The sequence below is a fragment of the Caretta caretta genome, chromosome 15 (assembly GCF_965140235.1).
Source record: "Caretta caretta isolate rCarCar2 chromosome 15, rCarCar1.hap1, whole genome shotgun sequence".
Lineage (NCBI taxonomy): Eukaryota > Metazoa > Chordata > Testudines > Cheloniidae > Caretta > Caretta caretta.
The window spans coordinates 30,601,835-30,619,581 of record NC_134220.1 but is presented as its reverse complement, the minus strand read 5'-3'; the positions used below and the strand labels follow the sequence as shown (position 1 = coordinate 30,619,581).

The 17,747-nt window shown below is 44.8% G+C and overlaps 1 protein-coding gene across 1 annotated transcript in view; it reads right to left on the bottom strand.

Annotated features, from left to right (window-relative positions):
* The window catches only part of KIAA1671 (KIAA1671 ortholog), a 160,153-nt gene that overhangs the window by 123,791 nt on the left and 18,615 nt on the right, over positions 1-17,747 (bottom strand). The gene's annotated exons all lie outside the window — the stretch shown is intronic.

Genomic DNA, 17,747 nt, shown 5'->3' with positions numbered 1-17,747 from the left:
GTGGGGAACGGGGAGGTGAGAAGCCCCAACCAGCTTCCCCCCAATTCCCGGCAGGGAAATGGGAGATGAGAAGCCCAGGGCGGCTTCCCCACATCTTGGTAGGGAATGGGGAGCAGAGGGAGGGGGAGCCTGTGACACAGCCAGTCTCCTTGTAAGGAGCTGCCAGCAGAGCTGAGAGACCAGGCTCTCAGCTTCCCACACTGCCCCTATTAGGTCAGTGGAAGCGCTCAGGGTGAAGACAGGTACTACTGACACAAGGAGGGTAGTGTGGACATGCACCATCAGTAATTACTGCTGTGGATGTAAGTCAGCTAATATAGGTTGACCTACATTTCTAGCGTAGACATATCCTCAGTCAAAAGCTTCAGCTTTCCAATTTAACAAGCTGACTTCTGGTTAAATATACAAAGCAACAAGATTCAATTTTCCAATTTATTTAAAATAATTTGTTGATTTCAATAGCTGCACCTCTAAATTACAGTAAACATAGAAGGTAAAAGCAAGAATATTTTATTATATCATCAATATTTTAAAGCTTTAAGTATATGAAACAGAACAAATAGAAACAATGTGGTGACCACATAAGGATGAATATTGGGTTAAAGCTAGACCAAAACCCAATTCTTATGAGTGTTGCTTGCAGATTCTCAGTGTTGTGTTCTCAATTACTCATCTCAATTATAGTAATTTACTTTCTATCGTAAATCTCATTTCTGTGAAAAAAAAGGTGTCTGCAGGGTGAGCGCTTTTCCTCAAAAGGCTAATTTTTTATCAAAATGTGACTTTTTACTTTAAACTAAGGCCCGGACTACTCTAAATAATTATATCGACCTCGCTACATTGCTCAGGGCTGTGAAAAATTTTGCTCCCTGAGAGCCGTAGTTATGGTTGCCAACCCTCCCAGATTGGCCGGGAGTCTTCCGGAATCGGTTTCAATCTCCCGGTGGCTACTGAAAGCCATCTGGGAGATTCTAAAATATGCCAAAGTCCGGTTGGCAGTGCAGCAGGGCTAAGGCAGGCTCCCTACCTGCCCTGGCTCTGTGTGGCTTCCGGAAGGGGCTGGCGTGTCCAGCAGCAGCTCCTAGGCGCAAGGGCGGCCAAGGGTCTCTGTACTCTACCCCTTCCCCGAGTGCCGACTATACAGCTCCCCTTGGCCAGGTATAGCAGCCAAAGGGAGCTGCAGGGGCGGTGTGTGAGCCACCTGGCTGACCCTGAGCCTAGGAGCTGGACATGTTGGTCGCTTCCGGGAGCTGCCTGATGTAAGTGCTGCCGGCTGGAGCCCACACCCCTCACCCCCTCCCGCATCCCAACCTCCTTCCCCAGCCCTGAGCCGCCTCCCACACCCGAACTCCCTCCCAGATCCCACACTCGTCCCACACCCCAATCTCCTGCCCCAGCCCCGAGCCCCCTCCTGCACTCCAAACCCCTTATCCCTAGCCCCAACCCAGAGCCTGCACCCCCAGCCAGAGCCCTCACCCCCCCAAACCCTAAACCCCAGGCCTAAGCCACCTCCCACACCCAAACTCCCCCGCAGAGCCCGCACTCCAACTCCCTGCCCCAGACCTGAGCTCCCTGCCCCAGACCTGAGCTCCCTGCCACACCCAAAATCCCAGAGCCTGCACCCCCTCCTGAACCCCAACCCCCTGCCCCAGGCTCAGCCTGAAGCCCCCTCCTACACTCCGAACCCCTCAGCCTCACCCCCCAGCCCAGAGCCCACACCCCAACCCCCTGCCCGGTGAAAGTGAGTGAGGGTGGGGAAGAGCGAGCCCTCACCATGGACCCAACTAGGTCGATGGAAGCGGTGGATTAACTACCTCATTGTAAAGCACCTTCCATCAGCAAAGGAAGCACCTAAGATACGAGCATTACAGAGGCACAGTTGCAGCCCTGCAGCTCTGCTGCTGTAGCGCTTGTGGTGTACACACAGCCTAACCAGTGATTCCCAAACTTCTTTCCCCAGGATCCCTTTGGCATCTTACTAAGTGCCCTGGACCCTTTCATTTCCAGGGCTACCAGAACACCCCGCCCGTGCAGCATGGGAATGTCCCTGCTAGCGTCACCTCTCACACACACTGCATGTGCAGTCACGCTGTATGGAGGACGCCATTTTGAGAGAAAAAATGGCATCCTCCATCCGGCAGAAGTGCTATCTGCTGTGTTCCGGCCCTGGCTCAAGGGTCAGACCCTGCATAACCCATGGCGGGAGCACAGACTGGGAACCACTGGCTTGAGTATTATTTCCAAGTTACCTCCTAACAAGGCAACTCTACAGCTAGTAAAGCTGACACATATAGCCATCAGCAGTAAATGGGAATTTTTTTAGTAGCAACATGTAACCTATACATTTTCTATTTATATTAAAGACATTTTAAGCTAAAGTAAACTGTGTATTTAAACACACTTAGCAGATCAAAGGCTGCAGGTTCATATTTAGTCCCTGCAAAATTCTTTGTTCCTCTTAAGGCCATCAAATTCTGCCTCTTCAAAAGGTGTCTGAAAAGTGACTACTGCCAGCTGCAAAAAGTGGCATGAGTGAAGAAGTCTCTGTTTCTCTTCCATCAACCGTCAGACAGTATCTACAGCAAAGATGTCAGTCACCAACACATTTTATATATTTTTGTGACCCATGTGGTATTTTTAGATTCTGCAGAATGCAATCCTTTTTTTTTTTTTTTTTTTTTGGCAAAGCAACACTTGAAAATGTTATGTAAGCAAAATGAGAAACAAAAGTGTACCTAAAACAACATTGGCTTCCTGAGTCTGCAGACAATTTGAAACAATGACACAGAGAGCTGTGAACTCTTCTATCCCCATTAACTTCATTTGAGTGTTAACTCAAAAATCCAACAACAATACGTGAAATGACAACATTACTCATTTCATCTCTCACCAGTAGAGTGAATGGATGATGAAGGGGGACAGGAATGAAGCCAAGGAGGGAGTTGCTGCAGGGGATAAAGGGCAGAAGGAAGAAAAGAGGGCACATGCAAAGAAATAGGGACAAGAAAAAAAAAAGCAGGGTTGTGAAGAAAGGGAAATATAGGGCTGAAATAGCACTGGTCCTAATGGAGAAAACATTTTCTCACTGTGCGATGCTGAATGTGTCAAAGTGCAGAACAGGTAATAAATAATGATAGCTCAAAGTTTAGTTAGTACATCAAGTCCACATTCTACCCTTGATCTGTAACAATCCTTCACATTGATATCAGTGAGATTCTGAGATAATCTCCTCCTTTAAAAGCCTGATCTCTCTCGTATAAAATGACAGCACATTCAGCCACTACTTGGCAACTTTGATACCGTGGTTCTTTTATCAAGTGCAACGTAACACCTGTAAGTAGGACACATAGAAAGGGGAAAAAGTTTAAAGAACTAGGAAATAAAATATACCCAGTATTAAATTGTGTCCCAAAAATCCAGTTAGTATCTAGATCCAGCACTTCCTACTATTCCAAACATGTCTTCAGCTCTCAGCCAAGTTAGTTTACTCCGTTAACTTTGGCAGTTTGTTTCCTATTCCAACCAGCTTGTGTATGAGGAAATTCTGCCTAAACTATTTATATGCTATGCTAGTCCCTTCCTCAGGTTGGAGTCCATGACCTCTTGCTTTCAAAATAGTAACTGTCTCAAGCAGCTTATCAGAATCAATCTGTTCCTTTCAGGATCTTAGAGATCTCAGTGAAATCATCCATGTTCTTTTTTCTAAGGAACACAGTTCAAGTCTAATATGTCTCCAACATGCAAATATTGAAAAAATTATGTGAAGAGCGATAGAATTATTTAAAGTCAATTTAGAGGTAATAATTTCCTAAATAAGGGTGAACTTGAAAAAGAATATTCCAAGTGTGACATTAAAAGGTCTTTTTACAGTGCTGTCTCTCAGTTTGATAGTTTGATGTATGCTGAATTGCATATATAATACACTGGGTATTTTACTTGGGAGTGAGGGTGGTTACTGCTTCTTGAAAGGACTAGTACTTTATCCTCGCCAGAACAGATGGAGAGGTGGATTGGCAGGGAACACACATGCAGAATATATTGCTCATGATTATTGTTTAGGTCTATTCCCTAGCCAACATTCTTACACTGGGATTTCACTCCTCTGATTATTTTTGTTCTCTTTATGCTGAAGAACATGATCTTTGTGTAGGCCCATAAACCTAATCTAGCCAAGTCAATTTCCACGGTTTGACATTCTTATTACTCAGATGGGATACTTGGCTTATTACAATTTAGAAAAAAATGAGAAACAGCGGCTGAAAAAGGCACCTATGCTTAGAAGCAACATGATCAACAGCTGTTTATCAGACATGTGATTTTTTAAAATAAAAACTGCTGTACATGTAAACAGGAGATTCTTACTGGCATTTATTTCTTAATTTTGAAATTAGTTACTTGGTTTGCAAAGCTTTATTGCCCTCCATGAACTATACTGCTCTCCACAAGCTATCTTGCTCAATGGTGGGCAACCTGCGGCCTGTCAGGGTAATCCACTGGCGCGCCACCAGACCATTTGTTTACATTTGCACGACCGCCCACAGCTCCCAGTGGCCATGGTTCGCCGTTCCCAGCCAACAGGAGACGTGGGATGCAGGAAACTTTTACAGAATATGTACCCTCCACTTCCACATTCAAGTTTCTACTTCTTTTTCTGGTGACTTTTTAATCCCCTTGATACAACTATCAAGCACCAGTCCAAAGCAAACACAAAGCCAGGAAATGCAAACTCCTAACAGTGAACACATGAGAAACTGAAGTCTGAATTCTGCCAGAGTTCAGATTATAAACTGTTTTATGATGCACAAATTAAAATGCACACAAACGATTAACCTGCAACTGTAATAAATCTAGCTCTTAGGTGATTTAATAAACAGTCTGTAAGATATTTTCATATTAGTAACTTATCTTCAAAAATGCACTTTGGCATAGCTCATTAGAAATAAAAATACAGTTATTCACTCAACAGCACTGTTTTTGTAACCTATGTACTGGCACACTACAAGCTCTGCCCTTGGGCCATATCAAGGCCTTGCACCAGAGGAAGTATTATGAGGAACCTGCCACAAGGTACATTCGTCATGTCATATACTACCCATTGTTCACACACAACTCCCATTTACATTAGCGGGTACACTGTGCACAGCTGGTGGGCAATAGGAATATAAGACTACACAAGAATTTTTCCATCATGAATGATATGGTTATTGCCAGCTGCCTGCCTTATTTCTGAATAAGTAGGCCCTTAATATGATGAATACTAAGCAGTAAAAGGTTTATTCTGCCTCTGCATTTCATGGCAGATATAAGTCCTGCTCATTTTTGTAAGGATCTGAAGTGGAAAGAGTGATCAAATAACAATCCCAGAGAAAGATGATGATGTCACTGAGATGTCACTCCTATAATAGAAAATATTTCAAAATGAAAAGGGACAAAAGTAAAAATCTTCTCAAAACCGAGTAACCATTAAAGCTAATCTGATGAAAACAAATGTAACAAATGAGCCAAGACAAAACATGAAATAGATTTACTTTCTTCATTCTTTCTATGAAAGATTTGCACCATTAAATATACATTAACCTTAAGCATTCTTAAAGTAGCAGTTGTTTTCTTTTTCACGCACTTTAAAGACAAGAAATGTTAAAAATACTGTCTCTAGGATCTCTTTATTTTATTTTGGCAACTCATCCTTTTATTGCTTTCTACATCACTTCCTGCAAATTGCTGACGGGATCCAGTCAGTTTATTCTCATTTAGCCCAATCACCACAGATGTGTGAAAGACACAAAAGACAGAACAATCTAAGAATGTGTGGACAGTTTTAAAGCCACAAATGTGAAACTATTATAGCATGTGGCCTAAATTATTAGTGCAATCAGACAAAATAAACATTCCACAAATTAATTTAAATCAGGCAATTCAAAGAAAGTCAGTAAACATATAAGCATTTTCTACTTAGATTTGAGCCTGAATCATGTTATTACATTACTCATTCACTGAAATAGGATACATCAATTATACTAAAATTGGCATTATCAACTGTTCTGATCTCTCCCATGGTAAGAATTGGGCGAATGAAGTCACTCTTGCACTGGCCTTAATTTTAAATCATTCCCAAAAATCTTTACCCACAAAGTAGTAGCACCTAGTAATGAGTCATGAGTAAATAAAATCTGGATTGTCCCAAATGGGCAGATGTATAGCACCAAGTTCAATATAACAACACATGTAAAAATGTAACAACTGGTTGTTATAAAAAAGTCACATTCCAAATCCCACAGAACACTGGCAGCCAGCTAAATATTGTTTGTTAATAATTTTTCCAAGTATTTCTACAATTTGAAAGCTTCAGTTTTCTTCTATTTTTCTCATATGTCTACATGGAATCTACTAGCAATAAAAAAGGGTGGTGTACTGTTTTACAAGACAATAATCTGGTTCCATTATGAGGATAAACTACTCCACCTTCAGGTTTCCCCTCACTGGGGAACAAGATTATTGTCTTGTTAAACAGCATGCCAGTTCTATTAATAGTAGCTTTTACAAGCACTTGTAAATCTGCCCTTGCTATTGCCTGCGCAAATCTATAACTATGGTACATTGTTTAACTATCACTCAGAAACACACACAAGAATGTGAATATGTTCAACTAGACCTCTGGTTATAAGACCTCTAGTCTTACCCAAATAAAACCTCACACTTTACATATTAATACCCAGGGTTTTAATCATTTAAATGTTCTAACCCACAGTTATAAAGGTAAAATAGCTAAATAGGTAACATTAAAACTACAAAGCACTACAGCTAAGCAACATTAAATGCCCAACTTAGTCCCAGAAATGCAACAACATTTAAAATTAAGGTTGATAGACCATCTTACACACACTGGTAGTGCAGCACATCTGACAGAGCCTGTAAAATTAATAACAATCTGGAGACCACCGTGCTACAGCAGGCTTATCACAGCTACTAAATATTCGTTGAAGAAAACATTTGTAGTTAATTTAAAGAAAAAACACTAAACTGCAGAACAAACCCTTTCCTTCAAATATGCCGTGTTGCTGTAGCCGTGCTGGTCCCAGGATATTAGAGAGAAAAGGTGGGTGACCAACAATGTGACCAACAATGTGAGAGAGAGAGAAGCTTTCTTTTCCTTAAAAGGCCTATATGAGCAAAACAGGTAATTAAACAATTCATACTTTAGACAGCTTGTAAAAGGGCATCCACAAATCAAGAGAGTTAAGAGAAGAGACAAAAAAGATTAGAAAGTTGGTGGAAATTATTTATGACATAATATAAAAAAAAACCCAAGTGTCTCCTCCCACTGTATCTGTCTGTCCCATGTAGATTTCATCATCAATGTTGACATTCCATTTATAAAAATCATCCCAACAGATTTTACAGATCTCCATTATTTAGTTTCATGTCTACTTCTTCTTTCCTGAGGAACAGCCGTGTTAGTCTGTATTCGCAAAAAGAAAAGGAGTACTTGTGGCACCTTAGAGACTAACCAATTTATTTGAGCATGAGCTTTCGTGAGCTACAGCTCACTTCATCAGATGTTTACCGTGGAAACTGCAGCAGAAAAGTCTGCTGCAGTTTCCACGGTAAACATCTGATGAAGTGAGCTGTAGCTCACGAAAGCTCATGCTCAAATAAATTGGTTAGTCTCTAAGGTGCCACAAGTACTCCTTTTCTTTCTTCTTTCCTGTAATCCTTCAGTTTGTTTATACAGGTTTTAATATACTATTTGTCTACTTTCTGAGTTGCATAATTCCAGCTGCTGCCTTGTATTATACTTTCAGTTTACAGAGTATGTCTTTTTTGTCAGGGTTTTTATGTTGTTGTTGTGGCACAGAAAACTCCCCCTGCCACGCCCCAACTAGTTTAAAGCCTGTCTAACAAGACCTCCCAGTCTTCCTAAATGATCAGATTAACATCTCCAATACTCAAAGGTATTACATAGTGTTCTATGAACCCAAAGTCCTTTCCCCTATACAACCAGAATAAAGTTCTCAGTCTGTATTCTAATCTATACTACCTTGGAAAGCTAGAATCAGAGTAGCTGCCCAAGGAATACTTTTAATGTTGGGGCTTATACAAAATGTCCTTTTCTTGAACTTTCTGAGAACATTATATTACAGAGACTTGACCACTTTCCTTGGACACTCTCTTACACCCACATTAGAGCCATACTGAAGGATTCAAGGCTATATTTCACTTGTTTAACGTGGCAGTTAAAATATGGATTTTGCTTCTGCCAGTAACTTCTATTTGTTGACTTCTTACTAGGACAATGAGAGTGATAATCACTTCATCCAAGTATCCATTTTCAATTTGCCTCATGCTGGATAGAGAATTGCAACAACAGACCTTCTCTGTAAGGTAGGCACATTGAAAGGACTACGTTAATCCGGCCCGAGAACCACAGCCTCCTCAGCCATACAGTCATCTGTAATATCACTGGCACTCTCTCCTTCCTGTTCTCTATTATTCCTGGGAAGCAGTGGAAAAAGTGGGAAGGCAAATAGAAATCTCGCCCACCTTTGCAAGAGAGCATCCATCACCTCATATCCAGAGGCCTGACATATGGAGAGGCCAAAGGTGCTTTGGTGCAGAGATGCAAAGAGGTCTATCACCAGCCCACCAAACTGATTTACCATGAACGAAGATACTTCTGGGGGCAGGTTTCATTCTGCTTAATCCAACTTCTGCCTGGTGTTCATCATATCCTGGAAGGGCAGTGTGTATAGAAATAGGAAACTTTGCTCCATCCAGGATAGGATACGTTGATTTTCTCTCTGGGATCAGGCTGTTGGCGTTCTTCCTAGGTTTGTTTTGAAAATACCATAAGACAGTGACTGTCAGAGCCAGAACGAGCCTGTTATCCATGGAAGGAAGAGTGCTCTGAGACCTCAATAAATCACTATGTTCCAACCAGTGGATGCTGTGGTTTCCTCTTTCTTGTACCCAAATAAGCCCTCTCCCTGACCACTAGAGAAGACAGCCACTTTGCCTTCAGTAGTGACACAAAGTTGAATTCTGTTGTTATAAAATGAAGGCCAGGCAGGCTAGAAACTAGTAAATGGTGGTCCAAGAGACCCCTTACTCTCTTCTTGTTCTTCCACAATTGGGCAGTCCCCTCCATGGACAGCTGCTGTAGGGTGGAGATGGAGGGACAGGGTGAGGCATGACAACCTGCAGCAGCTGGGAACAACAGCCTGGGCATGAGGGTCTGATGACCCATGGTGGCATCAAGGGACAAAAACCCAATACTTCCCTAATCTTTTCTATACGGGAGGAAAATCCCCATTTCTCTATTATGATATCTTCTCAGGGAAGATAAGAAGGGGCAAATAGCTATAGCTTGACTAGGGCAACTGCAGACCCTCTTAAGCATAGTTTCACAGTACTCTGCCTGGAAGAATCTATCCTCTGGTTTGGATATGGAAGCAGAGGGAGAGAGTTTTGGCCCAAAGGCCCCTTACCACCACTCTCTGGCACTGGCCATTTTCATCCCATGTCCAGTACCCTCCATCCACAACCTCAGGGGAGAAAGCAATTGAGCCCACAACCCTCCGCTAGGCCCTTAGGCATGATTTTCCATCTGCCCTTCTGGTCTCATCTGCCACGCAAATGGGAAAAGGAAGGTTTGCTCCTAAAGATGGCTATTCCACTACTGCCTACCTCTATTCCTATCTGGGAAAGGGGAGCTCAGGGGGCAAATGCACTCTGCTTACAGAGCCAACTGAGCACCCCAGTGAGACATTTGATAAATAGAGAAGTAGGAGATACAGGTCTTTCCTTTTGCCTCTGGATTTTCTTGGCTTAGCTCACTCCCTGAAGTATGAAGGGGTCCCTTCTGCCATCTCAAAAGGGGAAGTAATTTGGGGAGACACTCCCAAAAATAAAATGCAGCCCTGGAACACTGCTGGGAGTTAGATGGACACATTATTAAACAGAAGTCTTAGTCAGAAATTCAAAATAAAAAGGTTGACATTTTCCCAGAAAAGCTCTGCAGTAGGAAGGTGTGACGGGGGTCCTAGTGGGGAGCCAGCTGTGGTCACCCAATTAGGGTGAACTGCAAAGAATGGGGCAGATAATCCCCAAAATGCTGGTGAATATTCCAATACTTAGATTTACCAAGCCAGACTAAAACAGCTTTATTACCTTACTAGTTATTCAGAAGTCCAAACAACACAGTTCCCTTAAAGTGGCCCAGCCTCAGGCCTATATCCAGGTACCCATGTCAAATATGCTGAAAATTTCTGTAAATCTTATTTCATCATATAAAAGAAAAGGTTCTACCAATCCCAAAGGATCGGACACATTACCTCCCAGGTTAATTAATGTTTCAGATCTTGCCCAAATACATGCTACAGCCAATTCTTATTAACTAAACTAAATTTTATTAAAAAACAAAAGAGAGCATGGTTAAAAGATCAATATATATATAGACATGAGCTCGATTTATTGAGGTTCAGAGTCATAGCAGAGATGGTGAGCTTTGTAGTTGTAAAGAGTTCTTTCAGAAATAATTCATAGTTTATAGTCCAATGTCCAAATATCATATTCAGGGCATCCAGGAATAGAGGCTGCTGGACCCCGTTGACCACCCTGGTCAACTGAGCTCGGGCTGCAGGTCCCGCTCTCCCTGGGGCTCGGGCTGCCAGCCCCAACCACCCTAACCCCGCTCTCCCTGGGGCTCGGGCTGCCAGCCCCAACCACCCTAACCCCGCTCTCCCTGGGGCTCGGGCTGCCAGCCCCAACCACCCTAACCCCGCTCTCCCTGGGGCTCGGGCTGCCAGCCCCAACCACCCTAACCCTGCTCTCCCTGGGGCTCGGGCTGCCAGCCCCAACCACCCTAACCCTGCTCTCCCTGGGGCTCGGGCTGCCAGCCCCAACCACCCTAACCCCGCTCTCCCTGGGGCTCGGGCTGTCTGCCCTGCACCTAAGCCCCACCTGCTGCCTCCAACACCCGGGGTCCTCTGGCTGCCATGAGTGAAATTTTTCTGGCCAACCCCCTGCAACGTTCTGCGAACCCCAAAAACCCCTCCAACGCATTATTAAGGATCTACAACCTATCCTGAAGGACGACCCAACACACTCACAAATCTTGGGAGACAGGCCAGTCCTTGCCTACAGACAGCCCCCCAACCTGAAGCAAATACTCACCAGCAACCACATACCACACAACAGAACCACTAACCCAGGAACCTATCCTTGCAACAAAGCCCGTTGCCAACTGTGCCCACATATCTATTCAGGGGACACCATCACAGGGCCTAATCACATCAGCCACACTATCAGAGGCTCGTTCACCTGCACATCCACCAATGTGATATATGCCATCATGTGCCAGCAATGCCCCTCTGCCATGTACATTGGTCAAACTGGACAGTCTCTATGTAAAAGAATAAATGGACACAAATCAGATGTCAAGAATTATAACATTCATAAACCAGTCGGAGAACACTTCAATCTCTCTGGTCACGCAATCACAGACATGAAGGTCGCTATCTTAAAACAAAAAAACTTCAAATCCAGACTCCAGCGAGAAACTGCTGAATTGGAATTCATTTGCAAATTGGATACTATTAATTTAGGCTTGAATAGAGACTGGGAGTGGCTAAGTCATTATGCAAGGTAACCTATTTCCCCTTGTTTTTTCCTACCCCTCCCCCCCCAGACGTTCTTGTTAAACCCTGGATTTGTGCTGGAAATGGTCCAACTTGATTATCATACACATTGTAAGGAGAGTGATCACTTTAGATAAGCTATTACCAGCAGGAGAGTGGGGTGGGGGGGAGAGAAAACCTTTTGTAGTGGTAAACACCCATTTTTTCATGCTTTGTGTGTATAAAAAGATCTTCTATACTTTCCACAGTATGCATCCGACGAAACGAGCTGTAGCTCATGAATGCTTATGCTCAAATAAATTGGTTAGTCTCTAAGGTGCCACAAGTACTCCTTTTCTTACTGCAGTCTTATGCATCAGTATACCCAAATTTGGAGATTTTTAAGGACATAGTGCAAGAGGAATTTGTGCACTCTGGCTTTTACTGTATTTGGATGCATAACCGGACAGTATTTAAACTTAAAAAGCAAGGGACAGTAGAAATAGAAGTAGTAGTGGGTATGGTTTGTACCAATTGTTAGCAACAATTAATTGAGAGTGGGATTTTCAAAAGCGCTCACAACTGGCTGAACTCTACTCTCAACAGAGTCAGTGGTAAGAATCCCACTGACTTCAATGGATGTACAGTAATATTAGGCCAACACTTTCGAAAATGCCAGCCTTAATCTTCACTGTGCCTAGAAATCATAAAATATAAACTATTTAATTCAAACAACATAAGCATCTTGCAGAGTTCTGAACTCTTGTATAACTGGTTCATTAAGGGATTCCCCACCCTTCGGTCCTATCCTCAGTTGCAAAGATACTGTGTGTGTTACTTCCTACCCCATCATGGACTAAGAGTAACCCTCACCCCAGCAGGGAAAGGCTAGATGTGGATCCCTCTAGAACCAACCAATACCACTGCATTCACAAGGCAGAATGACTCACTAGATAGGAGGCTAAGCCTTATACCTACTGGGATCGATTCTCTGCAGCCTTGCACTTGTGCAGTTATTTACACCTGTGCAAAGCGAGTGTAAAAGGCTACCAATCCATACGTCTCTATTCTCACCAGTATTCTATAGCCAGGCACATAGGCAGAAATGACACAACCTACAAGGCAGTGGAGAACCAGGCCTGTCTATTCTGCCTACAAGCTCAGAGTACTGCAAACAGTTGTTTTCTGCAGTTACTGACAAAATGGAAGAAAAGAAAGAAAAGTGAGGGTCTGATTACAAAGTTAGAAATTAGTTCCCCCCGCCAAACTCCATTAGGCAACATCTCCACCCATTCCCGCAAGAGCTATTACTGGACTTGATCCTACAATACAAATCCCGGTGCTTGTAATGCCAGGAGGTGATTGGTGCACATGATGCAATAAGGGGGTTTAACAAAATTGTCTATTGCTTTGCAGGACTCTTTTCGCTTTCAATTAATGGAATAAAGATTGCTTTCAAACCAACACGATTCTTTTATTAAAAGACAACAGTCGGAGGAGAGAGTCAAACAAAAAAAACATCAGCAGGGTGGGGGATAGGGAAAGGGAAGAAGGTCTCAGGAAGAGTCGTCCTGGGACGGCTAAAGATTTGTGTATGTCCAGGGCTCATATCCAACCTTCTCCTTTGGAGTACAGTCAGCGACTGCTGTACTTCAGCAGGGCCAAACTGCAGAGGGATGGGTGTTGAGTGCAGTGGGTACTGGGGGTCCGCAGGGCTGGACTGTGAGAGGGGAGGAGTGGAATGCCGCGGGTATACACTGGAGCCAGGGGGTTGATAAGAGTGTTTTGGCAGTGTCTGGGGGTGCATGGGAAACAGTTTTGCGACAGTGGCTGCAGGGAAGGGCGGGCACAGAGCTGCTCAGTTTGAAGAGCTAGTATCGCCTGGAGCATGTCTGCTTGGCGCTCCATAACACTTAAAAGCTGCTCCATGGCTTCATTCTGGCGTGCTGTGTTCTCCTTTCAGTCCCTCTACTCCTTCAATTCCTGTTTCTCGGCAGTGGAGTGCATCATAACATTAAGCAGAAAGTCCTCCTTAGTTCTTCTTGGCCACTTTCTAATTCTGCACAGCTATTCAACCGCCAATAACAAAGAGGGAGGCTGTGCTCAAAAGGTCATCTCTGTGAAGTTTAAATGCAACATTTTACAGAAGCAGTATTGTTTGCAACACAGACAACACTGATTCAGTGATTTAAAACACTGCCAGTACTCATACACCTGTCACTAACTGGCTGACCCCAGGAAAGCACACGTGAGCCACAAGACTGCAAAAATGGTGAGTATCTACAGGGGCAAGGTAAATCACTCTTCCCGGACCCTGCTGTACACTGGGCACGTGGCTCTTGGGGAAAGCCAGCACTGTAGGTTGGGGCCTGATAATCATTCCTGTCCCCACACTTTCCACAGGAGGTGATCATTATGAAAGATATCTCAGTGTTGAGGGTGAGCAGGGACTCAAGGGAGGGTCCTCTCCAAACTTGCAGCTTCCGCCCTGGCCCCTATGTGGCTCACCTGTGAGCAGCAATGCCCCCCTCCCCCGTGACGGCATAGTGGTGAGGGAAAGTTACTGTTAATGGTGCAAGAAACAAAGCAGCTCTGCTGAAGAACCTGCAGCAGCGGATTGCCCAGTATCTCCACGAGAGTTTCCTGGACAACTCTGAGGTAGATTCCCGTGAAGTGAGGGAGTCAATCAACAGCCTGTTCCACCGCTCAGACTAGGCATGCGGTGGGAGACAAGCATGCTTTCTGCAACCCCCCTGCCCCCAATAACTCACTTCAGCAATTCCCAAAATCAGATCCACTTAGCAGGGGCCTCCTGTCCTGTTTGTGTTTCACCAAGATCCCACAGCTGTGACTGGCTAGCCTCCTCCATGGTAGAAAAGAGCTCCTGGCTGCATGCATCTCTGGTCTCCGAGTCATCCCCTGCCTCTGGATCTCCCTCCCCCTACACATCCTCATCCAAGATTTCCTCATCCTGCCTCAGTCCACTCTCGACTGGTACGCAAGCCACCAAAGAAGCCACAGTGGTCTTCACAGTGGAGGTGGGGTCACTGCCAAGTATCGCGTCCAGCTCTTTGTAGAACTGGCAGCGTGTGGGCACAGCACCGGAGCGGCAGTTTGCCTCCCGCACCTTGGGGTAGGCGTTCTGCAGCTCCTTCATAGAATATCAGGGTTGGAAGGGACCCCAGAAGGTCATCTAGTCCAACCCCCTGCTCAAAGCAGGACCAATTCCCAGTTAAATCATCCCAGCCAGGGCTTTGTCAAGCCTGACCTTAAAAACCTCTAAGGAAGGAGATTCTACCACCTCCCTAGGTAACGCATTCCAGTGTTTCACCATCCTCTTAGTGAAAAAGTTTTTCCTAATATCCAATCTAAACCTCCCCCACTGCAACTTGAGACCATTACTCCTCGTTCTGTCATCTGCTACCATTGAGAACAGTCTAGAGCCATCCTCTTTGGAACCCCCTTTCAGGTAGTTGAAAGCAGCTATCAAATCCCCCCTCATTCTTCTCTTCTGCAGGCTAAACAATCCCAGCTCCCTCAGCCTCTCCTCATAACTCATGTGTTCCAGACCCCTAATCATTTTTGTTGCCCTTCGCTGGACTCTCTCCAATTTATCCACATCCTTCTTGAAGTGTGGGGCCCAAAACTGGACACAGTACTCCAGATGAGGCCTCACCAATGTCGAATAGAGGGGAACGATCACGTCCCTCGATCTGCTCGCTATGCCCCTACTTATACATCCCAAAATGCCATTGGCCTTCTTGGCAACAAGGGCACACTGCTGACTCATATCCAGCTTCTCGTCCACTGTCACCCCTAGGTCCTTTTCCGCAGAACTGCTGCCTAGCCATTCGGTCCCTAGTCTGTAGCTGTGCATTGGGTTCTTCCGTCCTAAGTGCAGGACCCTGCACTTATCCTTATTGAACCTCATCAGATTTCTTTTGGCCCAATCCTCCAATTTGTCTAGGTCTTTCTGTATCCTATCCCTCCCCTCCAGCGTATCTTCACTTTGACCCTGCACTGCAATGTGTCCAGATCATAGCCCCTTTCTGTCATGCATTGTGAATTCTGTCCATAGGTATCATAATTCCTACGTCTGGAGCACAGCTGGGACTGGACAGCCTCCTCTCCCCAAACGCTGATGAGGTCCAGCAGCTTGGCATTGCTCCAAGAGGGGTATCGTCTGGTGCATGGAGCAGGCATGGCCACCTGGAAAGATGCACGCATCACCAAGCAAACAGGAAGGGGACTTTCAAATTTTCTACAGGGTGGGGATGACAGTTGGTCACCTGAGGGCAGGACAGTAGAGTTCAAACCGATGACCAGAGAGGTGAGAACAGGTATTGTGGGCACCTCACAGAGGCCAATCACAGCACTGTAATCGACCACAGTGTCTACACTGGTAGCGCAGCGCAGCAGCCCTGGCACAGAAAACTGTATGCCTCTCGTTGTGGTTTTCTTAAAGCGCTACAACTGCGCAGTTTCTGCGCACTAAGTGGCTTGGCAGTGTGTACACAAACTTGCCAGTGTAGACAGGGCCTAAGACTCTGGGAGAGGAAACTGCACTAAACACTTAATAAATAATCCACAAAATCTCACCTAATGCTCTTAGGTGAAGCCTTTGGTCTCACTGTCAGCCAGTAACACTTGCAGTAGCTCAAGAGTGATGGTGTTCCCCCCCACAGGGCTGACTTAACAGCTCAGCCTGGGCCAGCTGACAGTTTGAGTGCATGAATGATGGAAGATCAAGCAAGCATTTCATTAAGCAAAGTCTTTATCTCTTCCAGTCAGAACACATCATTTGCAAAACCAGGAAGGGATCAAAGTGCTATACAATGGAACCCTTAGCTGAAGGCCTGTTGGAGAACACACTGTACACCATCTTGCCCACAGTTATCCAGAGTTAGACCTTGTTGGCTGGTAGCCATTTCTGCTTGGTAACAGCCTCACTTGTGTCATAGGCCTCATTGGAAACAACTCTTTACCTGCTTTGTACGACTGTCTGACAAGGAACACCTGGACAAAGTGTACTGCGTTAGAAGAGTACCCTTAGGTTCCATATATGTATGTGACACAAATGCTCTGCAAAGGTTTCTTGTACAAGCTGATTAAATAAAGTCACACATCTTAGAGTGGGAGAGCATGGATAAGAAAAAGCATTCAGGTCTTATCTACAAAATGTAATATACCTCCACAATGTAATTGGTATTGTGTAAACTCAGCACAAACTAGGTAGTAACTGAGTCTAGTCTAAACAGCAATTGTTAATCTATCCCATTCCATCCCCCCAGGTTCCTCTGAAAGGATAATGTGTATTTGATCTTAATAGGGCTTCAATTCCAGCCCTTCAGTACTACCTTTTTGAGGTCTTGCTTGTTATACATGTTATCATAGGGCTGTCTGACACTATTCAAAAGCAGATTTGGTTCAAAGGAACCACACAAACGGAGGCCTGCAAACTCCTTACTTTAATCTGTCACTACCATATAGCAGTGCTCTTCAAATGGCAGCCCATGGGCCAGATCCAGCCTGCAAGGGCCTTCCTGCTCCCAGCTGGGGGCTCTGCTGTAAGGTGGTACTGCTACTTGGCTCCGGCTCCTTGGCTCCCCGGCTACAGGGCATCCACCAGCCCTCAGAGACTAGGAGCCTGAATCTCTTTAGACTAGAGAACTGAAGCCCAGGGCAGAGCTGGAGCCAGGTAGCATGACTGTCCTACAGCAGAGCACCCAGTGGGAACAGAAGCTGGGAGCAGGCAGCAGGAGACAGGGATAGTACATGCTCCGGGGGGAGCCAACTCCTGCTGCCCTGGGCCTCTCCCAGCTCCCTCACTGTCCCCATCTTCCTTCCAGCTCCCTCCACCCAAGCAGTACGATGGAGGCTTCTGTCTCTTGCAGTTACTCGCCCTCCCTCTCTCCACCTCAGGTGCCAAAAACACTGATGAGCATGGGAAACACACTGCTCATTCAGATAATCGGGATTTTCAGTTAGCTGAAATTCTGATAAACAGACTTCAATGGTATTTAATTTAGAAACTTTAAATTTAAACACACTGGAGCTAGACTTTGTTGATACATTTCAACTTACAGTTGTACAGTTTTACTCAGGTGCTTAATCAGATCGGATGCTGATGCA